Source organism: Microtus oregoni, unplaced genomic scaffold (genome assembly GCF_018167655.1).
Source record: "Microtus oregoni isolate MIOR12 unplaced genomic scaffold, Mior012 000062F_ref0000492, whole genome shotgun sequence".
NCBI classification, from domain to species: Eukaryota; Metazoa; Chordata; class Mammalia; order Rodentia; family Cricetidae; genus Microtus; species Microtus oregoni.
Window position 1 is genome coordinate 710,508 of NW_024543872.1, and position 24,669 is coordinate 735,176.

The 24,669-nt window shown below is 43.7% G+C and overlaps 1 protein-coding gene across 3 annotated transcripts in view; it reads right to left on the reverse strand.

Annotated features, from left to right (window-relative positions):
• Jazf1 (JAZF zinc finger 1) overlaps window positions 1-24,669 on the reverse strand; it is a 301,532-nt gene that overhangs the window by 212,598 nt on the left and 64,265 nt on the right. The window contains exon 1 of one of the 3 annotated variants that reach the window (XM_041640367.1): window positions 13,178-13,244. The exons of the other annotated variants lie outside the window; for them this stretch is intronic. The gene's annotated coding sequence lies outside the window, so the exon portion shown is untranslated. Of the gene's footprint in view, window positions 1-13,177; window positions 13,245-24,669 lie in introns of those variants that run through there. 3 annotated transcript variants of the gene reach the window in all.

The window sequence follows — 24,669 nt, forward strand, 5'->3', positions numbered from 1 at the left end:
GATAGAGTGGATCTCTCTCTCTCTCTCTCTCTCTCTCTCTCTCTCTCCCTCCCTCCCTCCCTCCCTCTCTCTCACAGACACACACACACACATACACACACCTAGGGTCTCTCTCTCTCTCTCTCTCTCACACACACACACGCATACACACACCTGGGGTCCCTTTCTCTCTCTCTCACACACACACGCATACACACACCTGGGGTGTCTCTCTCTCTCTCTCACACACACACACACACACACACACGCACACACACACACCTGGGGTCTCTCTCTCTCTCTCTCTCACACACACACACACACACACGCATACACACACCTGGGGTGTCTCTCTCTCTCTCTCTCTCTCTCTCTCACACACACACACACACACACATACACACACCTGGGGTGTCTCTCTCTCTCTCTCTCTCTCTCTCTCACACACACACACACCTGGGGTCTCTCTCTCTCTCTCACACACACACACACACACACACACACGCATACACACACCTGGGGTGTCTCTCTCTCTCTCTCTCTCTCTCTCTCTCTCTCACACACACACACACACACACACACACACACACACACACACGCGCGCGCACACACATACCTGGGGTGTCTCTCTCTCTCTCTCACACACACACACACACACACCTGGGGTCTCTCTCTCTCTCTCTCTCTCTCTCACACACACACACACACACCTGGGTCTCTCTCTCTCTCTCTCTCTCTCACACACACACACACACACACGCATACACACACCTGGGGTCTCTCTCTCTCTCTCTCTCACACACACACACACACACACACACACACGCGCGCGCACACACACACCTGGGGTGTCTCTCTCTCTCTCTCTCTCTCACACACACACACACACACACACACACACACGCACACACACACATCTATGCCCCCTATGGTAGCAGAGCCACTTGCACTTCCACTAGAACTTTCCAGGCAGCCCCAGTAGTAAAACTACTGCATGAAAGAAGGGACTTTACCTACTTTGTTAACATATTTTTGTTGTAATTAGTTTAGGTCAATAGAGGAGACTTACAAATTAAAGTTTAATCATAACAGGAGCGATGATTTTTTTTCCCATTACAAGAAACTCAACATCCTTCTATGAACCACAAGCGCTGCCTGAAGGACTTAGTAAGTGAAAAGACTTAGCACATCTGAAACAAGAGGAAAGGTCAGCTCTGGTGATGACAAACATCCTGCAAACAGAAACTGAGAGAGTGAACCGTTTCCCCATGGTACAGCGAAGGGTGATGTGTCTGTGCAATTTCCCCACCATTCAGCAAGCACAGATCCCTCCACTAAAACCTAGTATGTGTTTCCTTCTTGGGTTATAATTTATACTGATCAGTTTGACTAATTCAGTCTTTAAAAAAATCATTCAGTATGATAAAAAAAATAGGTTTTGATACCAAATGTCAGATTTACTTGTGCTCACGTTTTGTCTTTTAACGTAGTCCCTAGACACACGAACACATCAGCAACCAAACAGACAAAAGAGGCTGTGCAACTGCTGCGAGTTCAAACACCACTGCCCGCAGACACTGGCTACATCATGACGACAGCAAGTAGGGGTGGAGGTGACCAGGGCAAACCTTCCTGCATTAGAAGTATAAAGTTGTATTTCATCTCCCTTCAAAAGCATGATATACACAATTACATCTTAATAAAAACAGCCTCAACATGGTTAGTTGTTGAGGGAGCTGAGGGCCTGCTTTCTGTCACCCAGCTCCAGGCCGCCTGGCTAGCTTATGCCCCAAAATAACAACACACAAATTGTATTCATTTAAACACTGCTTGGCCCATTTCTATTCATGTGTGTAGCACCACGAGGTGGTGACTTACCAGGGAGATTCTAGCCTACATCCATCTTGGGTCGGAGCTTCCTCACATCTGTCTCAGAGAGCAGAGCTATGGCGTCTCTCTCACTTCCTCTTCCTCCCAGCATTCTGTTCTGTTTACTCCACCCACCTATGTTCTAACCTATCAGGCCAAGCAGTTTCTTTATTAATTAACCAATGACCTTCCTCCATCAGTTTGTAATTTTTTTCTCATATATTTAGATATTTTCATTTTGTTTGCTTTTAATTTTTGAGAAAAATCTATACTTAACTTGGGTAGAATTTAAAAACCACAGTAGCGCAGTACAATATGTATTTAGAAATACATATTAAGAACGAATCTCTTCATTCTTCTGCAGGAAATGTCCCAATAAACGAAGCCATGTCCTGCTTTCAGGTGAAGAGTGTGCTGTGGACTTGTTTATACCTGATGGCAGGGCTGTTGTATAGTCAGACAACCAACAATCCTTCCAGGAGCAAGCAAGGAGGCAGCTGTTTGTTGGCATGAACTATGGCTTAGGGAATTCGCGCTTTCTCATTGTGTGGTTTCCTTCCTTTGTCTTCCTTCATCAATGGCCAGTCTCCTAACTTAAAATGCCAGTTTTCAAGGAGAAAACACAAATGCTACCAGTGTTCTTTGGTGGGGGGGGGATGCGTTGATGGGGAGTTAAAGAGAAAGGTTTGACAATGGGCCTGTATTTCTTTCAAGATATTCCGACACAGTTCTACCTCAGCCTCCAAAGGCTCTCCTTGCCAGCTTCTAAACTATGTCAGTGGCCCTGGCTACAGACTGAATGAACACTCTCCACTGACAGTGTTCAGAAACTTGTCATGGTGGTGGTGTGTCTGAGAATACGTCCTTTAAGTCCTCTCTTTACTTCTAGGGAAAGGAGGCCCATGCTGGTTGTGCGATCTCATCTCCCCATCCTCTGCACTCACGGAGGAATCTGTTTGTCACCATTTGCCCTCTGCTGTCGTGTGTTTCTACCTCTTTCTCTTGTTAATATGTAAGGGAAGGGGGTTGTTTATATGAGCTTGCACAGCCTCTCTCAGGATAAATTCATTCTCTCCCTTTTTCCATCTTTTTCTGTATCTTTCACATCATTTATTTATTTATTTATTTATTTATTTTAGACAGGGTTTCTCTGTGTAGCTTTGGAGCCTGTCCTGGAACTTGCTCTTATAGACCAGACAGGCCTCGAACTCAGACATCCGTCTGTCTTCTGCCTCCCGAGTGCTGGGATTAAACGCGTGCGCCACCACCGCCCAGCACATCATGTATCTTGATCCCATTCATTTCCCAGGCTCTTCGTAGAAACCCTCTACCCCTGCGCCACACACACATACACACACACACAGAAGGGGCAGTGTGACACAGTGAGTCACTCCATGTACCCTTTTGTCCATTTATCTTTACTTGCAAGTATTCATTGCTAGGAGTCATTGCTAAGGTTCGAAGCTTCTGGTTTAACTACATTATTGATGCTGGGCTCTCACAAGGGCTCCTCCTGGACATCCTGTTGTTGCCCTGTGCTGTGGAGGTCCTGCAGCTTCGGGTCTGCAGATTAGGTCCCTTCATGCGCTCCAGCAGATCATAGCTGGGGTGGATGATGGTGCAGGCCAAGTCATATCCTTGGGTCTGGGCCAGGGCAGCTGTAGGGTTGGTCCGTCAGGTGTGAAATGGAGACAACTTCAGAGCTGGCTCACCCCCACCTGCACTAACAGGATTGGTTCTATTGTGCTGTCTTGGTGAGGTACAGGACCTGCTCTCCTGAGTGTTGTAGCTGGTGGGAGTCAAGGATAGTTTTCTCTCCCATTCTTATGACCCCAGGGCCATCTCTCCCACCTGCCTCAGGCATTGATGGATAGGCAGGAGGGCATCATTCCCCTGTCCATGCCACCACAAGACAGGTGAGAAGTGGGGAGAGCTCTCCCACATCTGTGGTAGGTGGGAGAGCTGGCCCTGTGGTCCTCCTAAGAGCAGGGGAGCTATCCCTGACCCCAACCAGCCTTGATTCTGGCCTGCACAACAGAGTCAACCTTGTTAACAGAGGAATAAATTCATTCTTAAACTAAAGGGGCCTGAGTTCATGTTAATTTTTTTCTCTAAAATTTTATCATTTCTAAGCTAGGAAATTGGTCACACATACTAATAAATTTTCATCCACTGCCATTTTTCAGCAAGAACAAAATTACTACCCATACCACAATCTCCCATGTGACTATTCTCTATTATTCCATTACATGGCAGTAAGCAATGTGGGAAAATAATGCAAACTGGAGGTAAAGCAATAGTAGCATGAATATTTATGAGGACTTAAAATAATCTAAGGAGTTTCTGCTTCTTCCTGACACACTGTCCAGTTTTCACAATCTTATATTAACAGAAAGGCCATATGGATGAGACACTTCTGCCTCTTCAGAATGCAGATAGTATCTGAGACAATGCCCTAGGCAGAGGACAGGAGGTTGAAGTTCACACTTTGAGGGAAATCCTAGTCTTACAAGATGAGACAAGAAAGAACTCACTTCCTTTTTCTTTGCCCTCCCAGTAAGAGTAGCTTTCACTGCTACCTGATAGCCGGGAAGAAGCCCATCAGAACCCTGACCTCAGTTCCTGAGAATACACCCAATGCCAGTCTTTCACTGCTACCTGATAGCCGGGAAGAAGCCCATCAGAACCCTGACCTCAGTTCCTGAGAATACACCCAATGCCAGTCTTTCACTGCTACCTGATAGCCGGGAAGAAGCCCATCAGAACCCTGACCTCAGTTCCTGAGAATATACCCAATGCCAGTCTTTCACTGCTACCTGATAGCTGGGAAGAAGCCCATCAGAACCCTGACCTCAGTTCCTGAGAATACACCCAATGCCAGTCTTTGGCGCTTGTCTGTGGCAGCCTTACCCAGCTATGGTGGAGCTGGTTGGGAGCAGCAGGGTGCTGCTCTAACAAGGGTGCATACCAGGTGGCTTTGCGCTGTAAATGGGTAGAGGTGCTAAGTGTGTGCTAGGAACAGCTGCAGTGCAGCGAGATGAGGCTGAAGAGAGACTGCAGAGGAAAGGGAAGGGTTTTGAAGATTTCCATCTTTTTATACAATACATAAACAATACAGTTAGGGTTGACGACAGACTTGCTGACAAAAGGCCATTCTGACAAGACCTCTGACAGAAATGTGAAGAAGTGAGCCTTGTGAGAATAGCAAAACCTGACTAAACTGTGTTCTCACTCTTGTTAGAACGGAAACAATGACTGCTTAGCTGAGGAGAGTTCTAGCTAAAGCCCTGAGTGCTATTCTTCCTGAAGCTTGTACTTAAATTTAAGAGGGGAACCAAATGAGACATGAAAGACACAAGAAACACATTGGTGAGAATATCCATCTAAACCTAAAGTCCACGTCACACTGAAGCACCCAAGAATCAGACCAGGGGCTGGCTCCCTTACATCCTCCAGCGTTCATGCCCACCAGAGTCAGTCTCAGGGGAATGCACACAAAGCCTCAGGCCAGTTTCCACCAAGGACACAGGAACCCTCCTCAACCACAGTTCCCCTAACTTGGAAATACATGTATGAAGCCTACCCCATTAAACTGTAGAAAAGATCAGATAAGAGACATCTCTTCTGCACTTACAGCATTCAGCAAATCCCATAAATTCAATGACCAACCTGATAGTCAGCATCATCTTCATTGTTAACAGCCAACTTTTCTGCTTATAAAAATGTTGATGCCCAGTCAGAATGCAGCTCAAGTACTGAGTTTTAAGTCTCTTTAATTTGTCCATTCTTTATCTTATTACTAACAACCTTAATTATCAAATCAGGTTCTTTCTTATGGGCCACCAACCAGCTCCCAAATCATGACACAGAGACTTACTATTAGTTAGTTTCGAATGCTCGGCCTCAGCTTAGCTCTTTTATGACTAGCTCTTTTAACTTAAATTAACCTGTTTCTCTTTATCAACCCTTTGCCTTGGAGCTTATTACCTTTCTTCCTTCTGTATCTTACTTCCACTGCTTCTCTAAGTCTAGCTGGCTGGCGTCTGCCTGCTTTCTTGCCCTGGGAGCGTCCTCATTCTCTCCTCCTGTTGTTGTTCTCCTCTTTCTCTCTCCCATGTATTCTCTCTGCCTGGCAGCCCGGCCTATCCCTCTCCTGTCTAGCTATTGGCCAAACAGACCAACCAAGTGCCTTAGGCAGGCAAGGTGAAACAAATGTAACACATCTTTACAAAATTAAACAAATGCAGCATAAACAAAGGTAACACTTTACTCAATTAAAGTACTATTCTGCAGCATAAACAAAAGTAACACACCTTTACATAGTTAAAACAATATTCCACAACACAGAGGAATCTAAAGTTAAATTTAATGTAAGTTTTTAGCATTTTGGCTCTTCCTATGCTGTGCTGTGTAAGTGAGTCAGAGCTCACTCTAGGAGGAGCCATCTCTGAGCTTTACAACCTTCTCTGGAACAGGTGCTATGATTCTTCCTCACAGGAGGAGACTGGGGCTTGGATGCTTAATTTGTACAATGCCACATGGCTAATGATGGATGGGACCTAGGATGATGTTGATCACCTGACTTTCAACCATCATCCCCATCCATACTTGTCTTTTCTAATTTTCTTCTATTCCATAGATGTTTTTAATTTATTTTAAATTTTCAGTTTTTGTGTGTGTGTGTATGTATGTGTGTGTATGAGAGGGGGGGGAGGTCTGGGACAGACACAAGGAAATCTATTTAATTTAAAGTTGTAAATTATTTTCAAGTTTTAAAATTCAAATCCTCATCACAATAGTCACTGTGTATATGGTACATGGCACAATTGGAATAAATATATCTCTGTTATAGTCTAATTTACAATCCCGAGTTTTCGTCTGGCCATGGCATACATACATAGTTATGTACAGTAAATAAATAAATGTAATAAAAATTTTAAGTGGATTTTATGGAAGTAATACCTAAGTGAAAAATTTCAAGTCTTTTAAGATATTCATTATTAAGGCAGCATATATGGAACAAGGGCAAACACTTCAGGAATTCTTCAAAACCGTGACAAAAGGATCCATAGCTTTTAACAGCTGTGAGAAATAATGGCGGTTAGAGGGAGACTGAGTAGTCATGGAAATTACACTCCTATTCGAGACATAATGAAAAAATGAAATTCAACATAATAAAGCATTTTTATAAAGAACAACTCTCAAAAGTTTATAAAAAACAATAGTGCAATTTTCTAATAGAACTAGAAAATAGTAATAACTGCCATTAACCTTTACAATGGGTTCTGTCCCACTGATGGAACTTAGAGGGTTACTAGGTCAACCACTTACAGAGTCAGCCTAGCAACAGCATTTATAAAATCTAAGTGTGTGGAAATGTTTGGCTACAATAACGATGCCATGAGTACACAGCACCACTCAACTCAACTCAGAGGTGAAGATTTAGGTTTTTTTTTTTTTTTAATTGAAGGCATGTCAGAACACAGTCCAAGAGTGGAGTCCTGTGAGAATTCCAAGGGCGTGTGAGAAAACTCCAAGAAAACAAGACAAGAGTCTTGTGACCTCAGTTTCTTCAAAACACAGAAATGATTTCGGAATGTATGCCTATTCTCCTCCCAGGATGCTCCTCCTAAGTGCAGCAGAGAGAAGTGCGTTCACCTCGGCTGCTGTTACTCAAATGTCTTTATGGAAAAACATGTTTTGTTTTCTTTTTGCCACATGTGACTTGTCCTTGTGATTGAACAACTTACTCAGGTGACTCTTCTTAACCCTCAGAGTATAGATTGCCTGATGATTTGAATAAAGTTGGCTATTGCACAAGTCTTTAGTCTGCCTCATTTTAGGCCCTGCTCCCCCATGTTCACACTGCAGCTAGAGCAGTAAATGATGTCACTGGGATGTCTGTGCAGCCTTGAGTATCTCAGACTGTGTTGTACTGCTTATGAAGAGCACTGGATAGAAACTAATGTTTAAACTATCAATTTTAATTAGTTTCAGATTACTTTTCATTTTAAATTTATTCTCATGTGTATTGGTGTTTGGCTTGCAGATATGCATATGCATCATGTGTGTGCCTGATGTGCAAAGAGGCTGCAAGATTGACAGATGCCATGGAACTGGAGCTACAGATGGTTATGAGCTGCCACAATGGTGCTGGGAATCAAATCCTGGTTCTCTGGAAGAATGGCCAGTGCTCTTAACTATTGATCCATCTCTCTAGCCCTCTCAAATTACTTTTTAAAACCTGTCAACAAAGATCTAAGATTTAATGTCCCATTTTAGGTCTCTCTCTCTCTCTCTCTCTCTCTCTCTCCACTTTCAGAAGACATATCCCTACTTCAGCTTTGATTTAGCTAAAGCACACAGCATCCTGGGCTCTGCTGTGGTAGTCTGCTCAGAAGAGGGAGGCTGCTCAAACTACATAGCAACTTTCACTCCCAGCCAAAGATGACCCATCACCTGCATAACTTCATATGATGCTAACCTCATTAAATTGTGTCCCTTGAAGAATTTCTATTGCAGTCTTGTTCAAGCCACAGTGTAAGCGAAGAACATAAAAAACATGTGGCTTCAAAGGCAGCGTCAGCTGCTACTTCAAGACTTGTCTGTAACTCATTACTCCTAGGTCCTAGCATTAGCTGGACTCTGATATTCTAAACAAACAAAACATCACTGAGAGAATAACTTCAAACGTCACTGTCTGACAACCTGATTCTTGACCAGTCACACCCTCTGCATCTTCCGTCAGTGGACTTGCAATTCCTCTTGGTCCTGTGACTATCTCATGTTGCAAAAACTCAACAAGGTTTACCAATCAGAGTTCAGTGTGCTGCTTTGTTGACATTAAGTTAGCCAGACATTGGCCCTTCAGGGGAAATGGACCAAATACTATGGGCTGTCTGGTTTCTTTCCAAGCAACAAACATCTGTCTACTTTTCAAATGCTATAGTGCCTCCCTGTGGCAATGCCTGTACACAAGCCAAGCCAATGATATGGCAGTCTTTTAGAATGAATCACTGAAAACAAGAAGAGGGGGTGGGTTACAGAAGCCAGAGTGAACAGAATGAATCCAATCTTTCCCTTCCATCTTCCATATATTTATTTACAATTCTTATAAAATGCAACAAGCATATCATAAATGTCAAGTACACAGTGTGTGTGTGTGTGGGGGGGGAATTCCTGGCCCTAAGGGAACTTATATTCTGTAAGACGAGACACAGAAAACAACCATGAAAACACATAATAAGATCACTGCCTGTGACGAATGTCTCCAGGTCTGAGAACAGAAAGAAAGACACTTGAGTGGTCCAAATGTGGTGAAAACGGTATATAAAGAATCAGCCACAGCATCCTTTGGAGTGCCATCTGCTTGCTCCATGACAACAGACATTTCTTTCTTCTAATCAAGAAAAATAAGTCTAAAATCATACAGCTACTACCTGACCAATATCTATGTGTCCCCCTTTCCACCATTACAGATCAATAATGTTCCCCTAAAATGGAGGCCACGCTTACCAGCTTCTGGGTGTCACTGCCTGCAAGGGCTGGGCCAGAGCCAAGGAGCTGGCCTCGTTTAACCTCTACCATCTTCTCACAGGTTTCTTCTCCAAGGGTTCACCATATGAACCAGGGGGAGGGGCGTAAACACTCCGAGCACAGCCCAGAGACAAGGAGAAGTGAGACCCCGGTGGCAGAGGCTGCAGAGAGAGAAGGGAGGAGGGAGAGGGAAGTTCCACTTTGTTTCCGGGGCCACCGTGAGCAATGAGTGGTCCACAGCACTGGCACCAGAGGGTGGTAAGAAATGCCCAGGAGAAAGGCCACACTTGACTGACACAAAGCTGATCATAACAAGAACGGACCTTCGGTGCCAGCCCCTTCAGTTCCCAGACACTCACTTGGACCACAACTCTCAGAAATGACCTTTCCTTTGCTCCTTTGTCAGGAAAAGAACAGAAATGAAAGCCTTGCTGTCCAACGACTAAGTGAAATAGTGTGTCTTATAACTGCATGAATGAAATGACTCACACAGTCTATATTTTTCATGTATAGTTACGGATGGAGAAATCAAGAATAGACAAATCAATAAAAAAAAAAACTACAGCTCGACTCTGGACAATTTATGTCCTTGCTAAAAGTGGCCATTAAAGGAATTTTTTTTAAAATTTTTCATTTTCAATTAATTTCTCAAAAAGCAAATCTCAAATTATACCTAGATGAGAATTCTAGCTCCCTGTTCTACCATCTCGGCATCAGGAAGCCGGCTGGGAGTAAATGGCTAGCTTACACTGCCCTCTGCTGGCGCAACAGGCACATTTCAAGTTCTCGGTTTACTAAGTTGCCAAAAAAGAACCCAGTATTCTGAAGCAGCAAATTCAAGACTAATTACTAAAAACAGGTTGTGGAAAATATTACCAAGCAGCTCCGGTGCCATCTGTACCACATCAGACACACGTCCCTAATGAAAAGGGCACACGTGTGGGAAGCAGCAATGCCAAATCACATCTGCTCGCCTAATACACGGGGTTTTGTTGTTGTTGTTTTTAAACTAACTCCTTAAAATATACATTAAATTCACAACGACACTTTTAAATTGCCCTCCTTACTCATCCGACCCTTACGATGCCAACCACCTTTTCACAAAACAAACAAATGTGGCAAAAAATTCAGCCTTGGCTTCTACCATTGCATTCTGGTCTCTGCCTAAATCAGCTCAGCAATAAATACTGCGTGCTGCCCCAGCTCACACAATTTAATTTCTAAGCAAAGACTCTTTTAATTTAGAAGCTGCTAATTTGCCAGAATGTTGCTGGAAAAGTTGCCATTTGTTTAAATACATACAACACCAGCCTCCATTAAAATGATTACAGCATCATTCAACAGTCGAAAGCATTTATTAGGTGTCTTTAATTCCACTGAGCATTTTACTAAGCCCTGTATAAATGAGTTACACCAAATCCCTGCCCGGAGCTTGTTTCCTAAAATAGATGAAGTAACATGCGCTGACACAATGGAACAAACAGCAGAGGTATATTAACTTAATACACTCTGTCCTGAGGTCAAGGAAATGGCAGCATCTAGAACTAGATGTTTATGAAGGATGGAGGGAAGAGAAACCAGGCTGTCTATATCCGTCGGGAGGAGATGGGATCTGGGGAACTCCATGGGGTGGGGACTGGGGAACTAGGAACCAGGTAGACAGCCTGGTTCCTGTCACTTGCTAGGGCCTGGAAGGCTGTGTGTATGTAGGAGTGGGACCATGCCCTACGGAGATTAGATCTGAGGACTCCTGAGTCCCACTACCCACTTAGTGATGCTCTTTAACCAGGATCAAGGCATGGGGCTTCTGCTCAGGCATGTTTGACCTGGGTCCCAGGCTGTCGGGTTGAGATGTGGAAGTGTTTCAGATACAGTGGGTGGCCACCCCCAGTCCTTAGCCATGCGGGAGGCTCACGATTCCCTGCCTGTTGATGCAGGCTTCCCATCCTCCCATCCTCCCATCCTCCCACAGCTTTGGTTCTTTTCTCAGCGAGCACTGAAAACCATTCTGTTATGTACTTCCATTACTGAGTCACTAATTTTGCCTATGAGAGGAAGAATCGACTACTTTGCTGAATGAAGATCATACAACTAACTAGTAAGTGACAAAGTCAGGAATCAAACAGTCACTTAGTTTCCAAGCTTAAGATCTTATCTCTGTGCCACAATACACGACAAGTGCAAGCTGTGACCAAGCAGAGGACAGATGTGAGATTGAAGTAGGCTGAGTTCTGAGGACACAGTCCTCCGAGTCACCAACACTGGTTGCTCACACTGAGGGTTTCTGTCCACTCTGCTTTTTGCTGAGGATGGTGAAGCTCAAGGGGTCTTGTCCTCATTTAGAGAGGCAGACAGACAAATCATCCACTAGCATTGCCAACTACCACTCCAAAGAAACAGAGGGGGCACACGTTACTTCCTACTTGGAATTCATGGGGCAGAACAAATTATACGGACCAAGCTTTCTTGACACAGTCAGCCACTGGACCAAGTATCAATCTTACCATCTAGCTGAGAAGCCCACAAATACATAGGTGCACAGCAACTGTGCTCCCTAAAACCCAGCCCAGTCAGAGCTGAAAGTGCACCCGTGTTCTGTGTCCAGAGAGGGGAGAAATGGAAATGGGTAAACCAGCACAAAAAAACACACCCAGTAACACAACAATGCCGTATTTGCGGTGTACACTGGCTGGCTCCATACTGATCTGCTCTCCTTCTTGCAGTAATGGGCATACAGAGAGCCAGCCAGCCAGCCAGCCAATCAAACAGAACTATATTCCTAGCAGACTCAAATGCTCCAGCGGCTACTCTGGCAGCCACCCCTACCCATAGGAATCAAAACCATCTCTCACACGGCTTTGCATAGGTCCCTCAGATGCTCCCAGCCCTTCCCAGTCCTGCCCATGTCACTGTACTCTTGTCTTCACATCCACTCTGCCTATGAAATGGCTCTGGCCACCACCAAATAAAGTGCCATCCTGCCAGCCCTCCGTGGAACCCCACCAACCACTGGCTTCTGTGTGCACAATGGCCAGGCAAACTTCCATCCACTCTGCCCTGGTCTCCTTTGGATGTTACTTACTGATTTTCAGGGCCTTCTTCTCCCTTTGAGCAACTTCATCTGTGTTTAGCATTATTAGTTTTAATAGATAAATAGTCACCAGAATTTATTACTGCCCTGTGCTGGACTTGCTCTATTCTCCAGCCTTGCTCTAGCCTCCTCTCTAGGACCATTAGAACCACATTTCCCAGGCATGGTGGGCATGTTTCTCTCAGCATCTCCAGCTCTAAGTCCGTCCCCTATTTTGGTCCAGGTGACTACTGTGCACCTCATTGCCTGAATCAGATATAACCTTGGCTCCTAGTGATCAATAAGGCCTGTTCACATCTTAAATTGGATCAATTATGCATGATGGTCAAACACAATTTACCTGGGCTCAAATCCTGGCCTTATAGTTTACAACTATCAGACTGGATACATTGTTACTGCTCTTATCTGTCCAGGAGAAATAACAATGATATTTACCCTAAAGACAATTTTGAGAATTAAATGAGTCAATCTTGGCAAAGTCCTCAGGGAGGGGAGGCAGTTAACACAATGTGCACGTATGTGGTGGGCTTGTGGTTTATATTCTCTAACCACGGCCCAGGCCTTCATCACCTCTCACCTGGACTCTTCAAAGCCCCTTTCAATTGGTCTCCCTGCGTCCAGTTTCCTTCCCTCTGATTAAGTCACACAGTGTGCCAGGGTGATCTCTCTAAAATGTAAACCCCGACTCATCCTGACCCTTACCTTCTTGTAGCTGCTTCCTTCTTTTCTCCTCAGGATGGCTGGCAGTGCCTGCTTCCTTCCTCTCTCCCCACCCTCACCTGCAGCTGCGAGAAAAGTCGTGATGGTCCCTGAATGCTCTTAGCTCTTCCTGTCGTAGGCTAAGGATCATCTCGCACATGTGCTGGAAGAGTTCTCTCTTCTACAGCCTCACTCTGGCTTCCTCTTTAGGTTCCAACTTAAATGATCCCTTTCTCAGAAAGCTCCAGCTGATCATGCAGTCACACCAAAGCCAACCCTTTACAATATTTAGCATGAAAACCTCCTCTTAATTTGTCTCTAACCACAAGAAAACCAAAGCTTCCTGCCCTGCACTGAATGCCTGTTCTCATCCATTATTCATGCTGGAGCTGCAATCCCCATGCTCAGGGAGATCTGGATAAGTCTTTAAGAGGTAGGCTATGAAGATAGACATTTAGGAATGGGATTAATACTCCAATGAGCATTTCAAGAGACATTTGAGTCCTTCCCACCCTCTGTCCTGAATACAGGATGGATGGAAGACATTAGCCAACGAGGAAGTGGGCTTTCACTGGGAACTGAATCTGCTGGCCCTCCATTTAGGGCATCCCTGTATCCAGAGGGTGAGAGTGTGGGCTGTATAGGCCATCCAGACTGTGGAATTTTATTACACTGAGTGTTCTTGAGTAAAGGGATCAGCTTGGCTCTCCTCATCTCTGCATCTTCCACACCTGGCAGAAGAGCTGGCCGGTGCATAGAACCTATTAGATGGCATCCCCAAATATCCAGCCCTCCTTAGAGCACATCCATTCTCCTCAGCAGTGGAGTAGCGCTTGTTCTTTTTTACAGAATACTTTTTACCAAAGCACACCTACATTCTAGCTCCTTCAAACTCAGGTAGGGCTAGCATTGAGCCAAATTTGTGATGAAGCATGTGACGGTGACAGACGACTGGCAATAACAATGGTAACAGCCACTGCCAACATTTCTTACATACATAGTTTGCAAGACACATGCTAAAGACAGAACTTCATCTAACCCTCAGAGGAGAGGGAGAAAACCCATAGAGCTCCTAGTATCCTCTGTGCAACAGAGAGTCCTGCAGGAGATGTGCACTGGTGGCGCCTTCCTGTTCTTCAGGAGTCAGTTGCATAACCAGCGCCCTCGCTCCCGGCTGGGGCCACTCTACCTTTTCCTCATAAGGATTCGGTTACAGCTGTCATACCGGCCACCACGATTAGGGACGCTCTGGCGTTATTTGCACTGTGGGATGGAAATCTATTCCTTTTAAAGACTGTAACGCACTCAGTCCAACTGTCTAATACCTTGTCTTTGTCCTAAAGTCAGTCAGCATTCCACAGCAAATTTCATTGCTAAAAGGCTTGGAACCCTCTTTAAAAGAAGAACTTGTATTCAACTTGACCAAAAACAATCCTATGAAATTATTCTCATCTGTTTAAACTCAGAGCAAGACTAAAATGCACTGTTTATAGTTAACGATTCCAGTTTAGAAAGGATAAAATCTAATCTTTGGAGCTTCACCAGAGCAGGGAGAGGAAGTATACAAGATGGACAGTTTTTAAGCATATTTTTAAAAGCTTCACAATGACAACAATACAATTAACGAACATGAAATGGGCCTTCACTCCTACAAAGTGATAGGATTTGCTTATTTGTTTGTTTTAGCTCACAGATGTACTTGCCCTTGATCTTGAAAGCGAAGGGAGGCTTTTGTGCTTGCTAAGAAAACAGATAAACATTGTGTTCTTTTTAATGACTCTGATGACATACATCCAAGTACTTAAAGTCAAGCCTTTTAAAGATACTTGTCTTACTCTGTTAACTGGTCTGAAGACCAGTGCTGGGAGAAGGGAAATGGACAGTCTGTTCCACACTCCCAACTTATTAAAATGGGAAAAGAGGCAAGTTCTGAAGAGTGATGAGTGGAGAAGCCCATTAGCCCTAGTAAATGAGAGGAACACTTCTGTTCAAAAGTCAAATTCAAAATAAACTTAAACCACGAAGTCTAAACCATACATAAGAGTATTTTTATGAACTACAATCCTTACATGAACTCCGGGTATTCTGATCTTCCTTCTTTTTGCAGGGATGGGGCTGGACTCCAGAGCCTTGTATGTGCCAAGCAGGAACTCTCCCTCTCAGCTCTCGTCCAGCTCCAGACTGGTTTTAGGTCAGCGTCTCTGACCTTGCCTAAGATGCTGACAAAGTACGCAAATGAAATAATGTGATGCTATATTTCTGAAAGTTTTGATTGTTGAGAGAGCACGTATGCTCACCCCCAAAAGATATAATTCTTATCAAAGGGGAAGAGTTCCCTTATGGATAGGTGCAGGGACTTTAGATGCATGGAAGGCAAGTGTCAGACAACAGCTAAATGACAACTGGCACCCTGTGTGTTAAGCACTGTAAGCAGAGTTTCCCGGAAAAAGAGGCAGTCTAACTAGACTTACTCTAGAAGCACCTTCTCTCTGACCACATTAGACACAAACTTAAGAATGTACAACCAGAAGATAGAGGCTCACAGTACCCTTGCTGCCATTTCTTAGCCTCTCCTGCCAACACCTGTGAAACAAAGGGCTTCTCAAAGAAAGACATTAACATCAGCTGGACAGAGTTCCTAGCGTGTGGTCAGAATCCACCAAGTAAAAACAGCTGGGCATGGTGGTGTATGCTTTAATCCCAGCACTCAGGAGGCAGAGGCAGAATGATCTCCGAGTTCGAGGTCAGCCTGGACTACAGAGTGAGTTCCATGACAGCAAATGCTACACAGAGACATCCTGCCTAAAATAAAACAAAACAAAATCCTAACAGTGCAACCCACTTTTTGAAGACGGACAGCTCTGTAGTCTAACAGCTAGCTGCAGTTCTATGCTGGTCATGCGGTCCATTCACCTGGAAATATAGCAATACCAAAGTGATTTGCACAGAAGCCTGCACATCCAGTAGTGCACTGAGGCATGATGTGCAGTGATGTGAACAGTCCGTTTCTTCAGCTCTACAGCCAACTACAGTGCAATGAGAACCCAGGAGATACCTAGAAGAGCTCATGGGACCGTATGGCATCTGTAATCACAAATGTGATTTCAAGCACGATGAATCTGGTTTTCTGCACCTGCAGCCTTCCAACCTTTAGTGGTCGTTATGAGTTACATGTTAGGCACATTTCATCAGAGGCACATGCCATGCTATGTGCTAGAGCATATGTTATTTATTCACATATTATAAGCTATATAGGATGGTTTACCCAACTGTAAGAATATCTAACACGAGTACAAGCTGGGAAGCTTTGGCATTTAAGAGCTGCTAGGATAGGGAGAGTCAGTTTTCTTTGATGATGTGACTCCTGGTAAACTGAGCACACACCAGGGCAGGCTCCACTCCAAGACCACACAAACACAAGACGACACAAACTGAGCTCAATGAGGAAAGCAAGCAAGGAAGGGAGGAAGGGAAGAATGGAGGGAAGGAAGAGAAAGTTGTGTGGGAAGGGATAAAGGGTAGAGAGGGTCATTATGGGAGTTTGAATGTATTAATTCACGAACATGGTAACTTCTGAGTGGTGTGAACATTATTAATGGATTTAACTTTTTCCCTTTTGCTCACCTGTTTTTATAATTTTATAAAATAAGCATTCTATATTTATATGGAAGATATAAAAAGCCAACACTGCCATATACACTATAAAACAAAAGCATGGGCACAGCTGCTGAGATCTGAAACTGGAACAAACATTCATAGCCCACAGTCCGTGCAAGTAGCACAGGGCATGTATGATGGTCTAGGGAGGTCAGGCATCACCAAAGGACCCTTGGAAGGAAAAAAGTGGACCTGACTTGGAGCCCTTAGTTAGCTACTTCCTAGCTATAGATTTAGTGAGGGGGTCTGTCTTGAACCTCAATTTATGATCACTTGCTTTTAACTTTGTGTGTGCGTGTGCGCCCACATCTGCAGGCACGTGTGCATGAAAGCTAGAGATTTACAGTGGATGTCTCCTATGCTCGCCCCTTTATTTTTGAGACAGATTCTCATGCTAAACCTGAGCTCACCAGTTCAGTTAGACTGGCTAGCCAAAGAGTCATAGGATCAGCCTGTCTCTATCTGACCCTAGAGCAGCGATAACAGATACACACAGCTGTACCCAGTCTTTACTTGACTTAGGTCATCAAGCCTGAATAGCAAGCATTTTACCAACTAAGCCATTTCCCTAGCTCTACTAAACCCTTCTGACCTACTGGCAGTGTCTGGTAGAGAAGATACCACCCTCTTCTCTAGAATATTCTGGCCTCCTCTTTCCTTCCACTGAATTCTGCAGTAGCACCTTTTCTCTTGCTTTTTTTTCCTCTTAAATTTTATTTTATTTTATTTTGGGAGGAGCAGGTTGCAAGGGCAGAAGATAGATATGAAGGGATGGGAAAATGAATGGGTTGGGAGATGCATGATGTGAAAGACACAAAAAATAAAAAGAGAAAAAAAAAGAATACCCAAACCACAAAAAGACTAACAAAGAAAGAGATTTATAGACCAACTTTCCTCATGAATATAGTTGCAAAAATACTTAATAAAATATTTGCACACCTTAAAGGCTATTGGCTAAAGAAGTTCCCACATCACACACCAAATCCAAGAGCATATAAAAAGATCATCCACCATGATCAAGTAGGCTTCAGCCCAGAGATACAGGGATGGTTCAAAATCCAAAAATCTGTCCATGTTATCCACCATATAAGTAAACAGAAATAAAAAAACCAAATGATCATCTCATTAGATGCAAAAAAAAAGGCCTTTCAAGTTGTACTAGAGAGTTACAGAAGTAAAAACCATATGATATGATATGATATTGCCATAAAAACACACATGTTGATCAATGGAATCAAATTGAAGACCTAGACATAAATGTACACATCTACCTATAGACACCTGATTTTTAATGAAGTCAAAAATATCCGCTGGAAAAAAAAAAGCATTTCCCACAAATGGTACTGGTCAAACGAGAAGTCATGTAAAAGAACGCAAATAGGCCCATATCTATTTCCCTTCATAAAACTCAAGCCCAAGTGGATTAAAGATGGCATCATGAAACCAGATACAGTGAACCAGATAGAAGAGAAATCAGGGAAGAGTCTTGAATGCATTGGCACAGGAAACAACTTTCTGAACAGAACACCAATAGTGCAGGCAGTAACATCAACAATTAATAAGTGGGACCTCATTAAACTGAAAAGCTTCTGTAAGGCAAAGGACACCGTCAATAGGACAAAATGGCACCTTACAGAATGAGAAAAGATTTTTACCAACTACACATCTGATAGAGGGCTCACACCCAAGATATATAAAGAACACAAGAAACTGGATAACAAAAACCCAAATAATCCAATTTAAAAAAAAAGTGGGATGCATATCTAAACAGAGAATTTTCAACAGAAGAATCTCAAATGGTTGAGAAACACTTAAAGAAATATTCAACATCTTTAGGCATCAGGGAAATGCAAATCAAAACTACTCTGAGATTCTATCTTATATCTGTCAAAACAGCTCAGATCAATAACACAAGTGATCGCTCATGCTGGCAAGGATGGAGAGCAAGGGAAACACTCCTTCATTGCTGGTGGAAGTGCAAACTTATGCAGACACTTTAGAATTCAATATGGCAGTTGCTCAAAAAACCGGCAATGCAACTACTCCAAAACAGCTATACCACTCTTGGACATATACCCAAAGGACACTCCATCCTACCACAAGGATACTTGGTCACCTATGTTCATTATGGCTTTATTCATAATATCCAGAAACCAGAAACAACCGTGTTATCTCTCAACAGAAGAATGGGCAAACAAAATGTGGTACACAATGGAGTACTACTCAGTTGCTAAAAAAATGACAGCATGAAATGTGCTGGTAAATGGATGGAACTAGAAAAAAATTCATCCTTAGTAAGGTAACTCAGACCCAGAAAGACAAATATGTATTCACTTATTTGTGGATAGTACTAAATAATAATCAAGCTACAATCCATAGACCCAGAGAGGCTACAGAGGAAGAGTCTAGGGGATGCATGGATCTCCCTAGAAAGGGGAAATAATAGATTTTACAGGCTAAGCGGGGTGGGTGGGGACAGGAGCAGGAGGGATCAGGTGGTCGGGTGAAGGGGATGGGAGGGAAAGAGTGTGCAGGAAGAGATGGCTATAGTTGGGGGTTTGGGGGAGACAATGTGGAAACCTAGTGCAGTGGGAACTTTCTGGAGTCTATGAAGTTGATCCTAATGAGGATTCCTAGTAAAGGGGAATCTGGAGTCTAAACTGGCCATCTCTTATAGACAGGCAAATCTTCCAGGGCTGGGACTAGGTTGCATTCTATTGCATTGTTGGCCAAGCAGGTCCCATGGAGATCCCCAAACAACCCAGGCTGATGCCAGGACAAAGGGTTATTCTCCAAAACCTGACCATGGGGACCATTGCTGAAAACATTTGCATGTGGAGAGGTCAAGCTGGTGCTCAAATAGAGCCTTCATCCCTATGTTCTAGCATTTTTAATATGGAAATACTCTTCAGGCTAGTGAAAGAGAAATGTGAATACCAACCTAGTCATAAAACCTTTGACCAACAATCTGTCCTGCTTGCAAGATGTGCTGGAGCAATGGTGGAACAGAACTTGTGGGAATGCCAACCAATATCTGGTTTAACTTGAGTCCCATGCCAGGAGACGGAACCCATGCCTAATACTGCTTGGATGGCCAGGAACTAGAGACTGGATAACCCAGAGATCTAGGGTGGAACCAAATATGACTGGTTAAAAAATCAACTAAATGATTCCTAATGATATTCTGCTATACCCATAGATCTGTGTCCAGTTGTCATCAGAAAGGTTCCTCTGGCAGCAGATGGGAATAGATGCAGAGACCCACAGCCAGATATTTTGTGGAGAGAGATCTTTAAGTTGGAGGTCTCCATTGAGCCCCTCTCCTTCGAGCTCAGGAACCCCACAGAAGATGGCAGACTATAGGAATCAGAGGGGTTGGGGACACCAGGAGAACATGGCCCACCAAATCAACTACGCAGGGTGCATATGGACTCACAGAAGCTAAAGCAATCACAGGGCCTGCAGGGGTCTGCATTAGGTTCTCTGCATATATGTGATGGCTGTTAGCTTGTTTTTGTGGGACTCCTAACTGTGGGAGTGTGTGTGTGGGGGGTGGTATTTCTGACTCTATTGTCTGCTTCTGGAAACCCTTTCCTCCTATTGGGTTGCCTCATCCAGTCTTGATATGAGGGTATGTGTATAGTCTTATTGTAACTTATTATGCCATGTTTGGTTGATATACTTAGGAGGCCTGATATTTCCTGAATGGAAAAAGAGGAGGAGTAGATCTGGGGGAGAGAAAGAGGGGAGCTGGGAGGAGTGGAGGGAGGGGAAACTGTGTACAGAATCTATACAATTATATAAAAGAAGAATATTTTCAATAGAAAATGGTTGTTTAACTTTTCTTTCTAATACTATAGCCTTTGGGGGTCAGCAATATCTTCTGCTCACAACATGAATGACTAGTTACTGTGGAGAAACTTCAGAGCACGCCTAGTCACAACAGCATAGTCCCCAGAAGAGTCAAGTGGAAAGGGAGCTGCTTCAAGAATGACACAGAATGTGCTGGAGCCTGTGTAGAATTCCAGCAGATGCCAAGAACTGCTGTCACTTCAGAAGCTGTGTTACAGCTGATGCCAGCCTGGGATGTGGTGAAACCAGAGAAGACGAACCAGAGCAGAGGACCCACCTCACACGGTCCACATGCCAGTGCTCTGAGAAGCAGTCTCTTTCTCTTTTCACTTGCTTTTCATATTGGTCTATTGTCACAGCTTGGATATTTCCATTACACATGAGTTAGGAGCTCTGGACCCAGTGCTTCTACAGCTGCTCATTCTGTTGCCTTGTATCAGAGCCAGGGCAAAAACATACCTCAACCAAGAGAGTTCTGGACCCAGGGCTTCTACAGTTCATCATGCAGCCATGCATTTGCCTTGTGAGCATCAATGCCAAGGATGGAATATGCCTTAATCAAGAGAATTCTGATGTTAGAAGGCAACACCTGATTCTCGGGAGACACAGGGACTGAGACAAGTTAATACTGTATTCTATATCCAGGCAGTATCCAGGCTTTCTGCAAGCAGGAGGAATCCAAAATCGCCATTTAACAAAGATGAACCTCTGTTGATGAGGACTGTCATATGGTCATTTCTACCTCCACGGTAAAAAATATATGGCAGATAAAAGCTATGTCATTCTTAGAATATGACTGAGGATTTAAACAAACCAGTAAGGTAAATCACTTGTGATGCTCATGCCAAGCACACCTCTGACGGCTTCACGTAAATACTCCGATCAGCTCTGAGCACCATGCATGCACTCCAATACATGGACCATGTAAGACAGAAGAAAGAATTCCACTGATTTTGGAAATACAGTTTTACACTTTCACTTCCTGCAAAGATCTCGTGGTTTGGTGGACTTACACAGAGGGGGGCTGCAGGAACCAAAGAACTCACAGAACTTCCTCAGTTCCTGAGAGCTCCTGAGTTTGTTAAGTTACTTGAATGCTATCTCGGCTGCTTTATTCCTGGACTGGGAGCAGAGGTGACTGCAAATTTATAATTGAAGAAGCTAAACCTTGAGTTGTTTCAAACAACTCAAGTTGCAAACATGGAATGAATCTGTCACCTAAATCTTGTCTTAAAGGTGTGCTTTCTAATTTGCTCCTAAATACTAAGCAACCTAGAGACCTACATTTGTGTCCGAAGGCACTTTTCATCCCGTACAGCTTTACAACCAGTTTCCTGAAATACTTGTGTGTGTTTTCGAAAGCATGTGCATAGTATGCAAATGTTAAGCCATGCGGAAGCCCAGCCAAGTCACCTGCAGAGAACATGAATAACAGCACTGGTCACAGGGCCATACAACCTGCTGTCAAGTGCTGGGGAAGGCCAAGGATGTTCCTGTAATCTGTACCTTCTGAATGGTTTCTCATTCTGAACACATGAAGCCCAGAGATGGGTCTCACATAATACATCATGAAAGCCACAAATAAGGCACTGAGTGTCTCAGCTGGCTTCTTAAGACAAAAGTCACCCAAGCAGCAGCCTGAGCCAGAGACCACAGCAGACCAATAGGTTAAGTAAAATGTTGCCAGCCTGAGGTGCATAAATAAAGGATGTGATGACCTCACAGGACATGATCTTACCAAAATGAAATGTCAGCCTATAGTGGCTCCAAGGACAGAATAAACAGTCACCATTTCCATTGCTGGATATTCTTATCTAATTAGGTGTACTGGCAAAGAAAGAATACTCTACTTTCCATATCTCAAGAGAAAGCTGAACATTTTCCTAGGGGTGACTTATTAAATCTAAAGAACACAAGGGTAGAGGCATGTCTCCAGCACTTCATCCAGGTGCATCTCACTTCCCAGAGCTGGGAACACATGTGCTCTGCATGGGTTGAAATATGACCTCCCAGGTGTGAAGGCAAAGCAAATGAACCAGTGTGTAGAATGCAGTAACTCCTCTTCAGAAGACAGACATTTGCTGAAGTCAGAGTGGTAGTTAATGCAGGAGACAGTCTTGACTCTCCAGCTTGTTATATACCATCTTCACTGTGTCCATTTGTTTAATCAATGGCCATGTTCCCTTCTTACTCTATGCCAGAGCCCATGCTCGGCATCACCTTTGCTAGCGACACACTCATGCTCAGGCCCAGTTAACTTACTGACTGGATTCACTCTCTGACCTCTCTTCATGTTTACCTTTCCAGCAATGACAAATTATGTAGTCTCCAGAGTACTAAGCAGGAGCCTCCTCCGGACACTTCTTCCAACACATCTTGGCATGAGAACCCACACTTCTTGGTTTCTAAGCTCATCTTCCTCTGTAATCAAATTGGCCCACATTGTCTTTACATTTCTCTACCAGTTTCTCGGCTCCTCTAAGATTTACTTATTCAGCATCTCACTGATCTCATCACATGTACCCCCAGGCACTGTGCTGAAAAATGGCCTTTCTCTTACACAGTTTGTGGAAATATCAATTACTGCAGTCATTATGAAAAACAATATGGAGGGTCCTAAAAATTAAATACAGAACTATCTATCATGTTATCTCATTTGGATGTAGATAACTTATATACCCAAAGAAAACCAAATCATTGTCTTGAGGGGGTATTCACGCTCAGTCCAACATTACTGACACTGGGTGATTAGATGAAGAAATGATGGTCTATACACTCCATGGCTACACCTGTAAAATGAGGGAAATGCCTCCACATACTGAAAGACGTCTACAGAAAGTCCACAGTCTACGTCATAGTGGAGGGGATGGAAAACTTTCTAAGCCCTGGAAGAAGACAGGGGTGCCCAATTTCAACACTTTCATTCAATAGAATACTTGGAATCCTGACCACAGGATTTAGGCAGGAGAAAGAAATGAATTATAAAGGAAGAAGTCATTCTGTCATTAGACCATACGGGCTGAACAACTTGATAGTCCCAAACATCCAAATCTCCAGACCTCTAGAGAACTTCACTCTTTCTACCACAGACAGTCAAGACTCTTGAGACAGGGCTTCTTTGAGGAGGGTCCTTACTAGTAAAATTAAATTGAAAAACAAAAACTACCCTATGTATATTTTTTAAGCAAAGAAGTTATTTTATTTATTTATTTACTTTTATCAGTTTTTAAGGATATCACACAATGGAATTGTCGGAGCCCGCGAGGGTCCAACACAGATTCCCTAACCCGGTTGGAACGGAGTCGCGAGGAATAGGACTGACACAGCTTACACCGTCATCATGGAAAAAGCCAGACTCACCCTTTATTCTCCAAACATCTTATATACCCACACCAAATTGAGTGGGAACACACAAAGGCTGTTGCCTAGGCAACCAGGTGCCTGGGCTCAGGTCATGTCTGCATATGGCAGTCAGGTAGACCCTGAATTAGCATCTCTATAAGACATCCTCCAAATTACAAAAGGAAGGAAGCACCAAACATCTAAACTCTTAAGACATCAGCTTTGGTCAACATCTCTTTTCAGGTAATCTACATTTTAACAAAACTTTTCTACGTTTCTTTTTCTATTCTACATCTCTAGTTCTCAGCGCTCACTACTCACACATCCACTGATTTTTTTCTCTCGTGGGTTCCTCACGTCTGGTCACCTCTTCATTGCTTTTTGGGGAGCGCCGATCAGCCTTTGTCCATTTTCCCACTTCTCTTGGGGTTCAGCGGACAGCATTTACGGTCTTCCATCTTCTTGTCCTTTTTCCGGCTTCTCATGGAGTTCGGCGGTCAGCACCACGTTCCTTTTCGTACTTCTTCCTCTGGCCTTCGTCTCGGGGTTCAGTAGTCAGCACCACGTTGTATTTAATCTTGGGGTTCAGTAGTCAGCTCCACGTAATCGGGCACCATGGAATGTGTTTCATCATGGCATCTTCA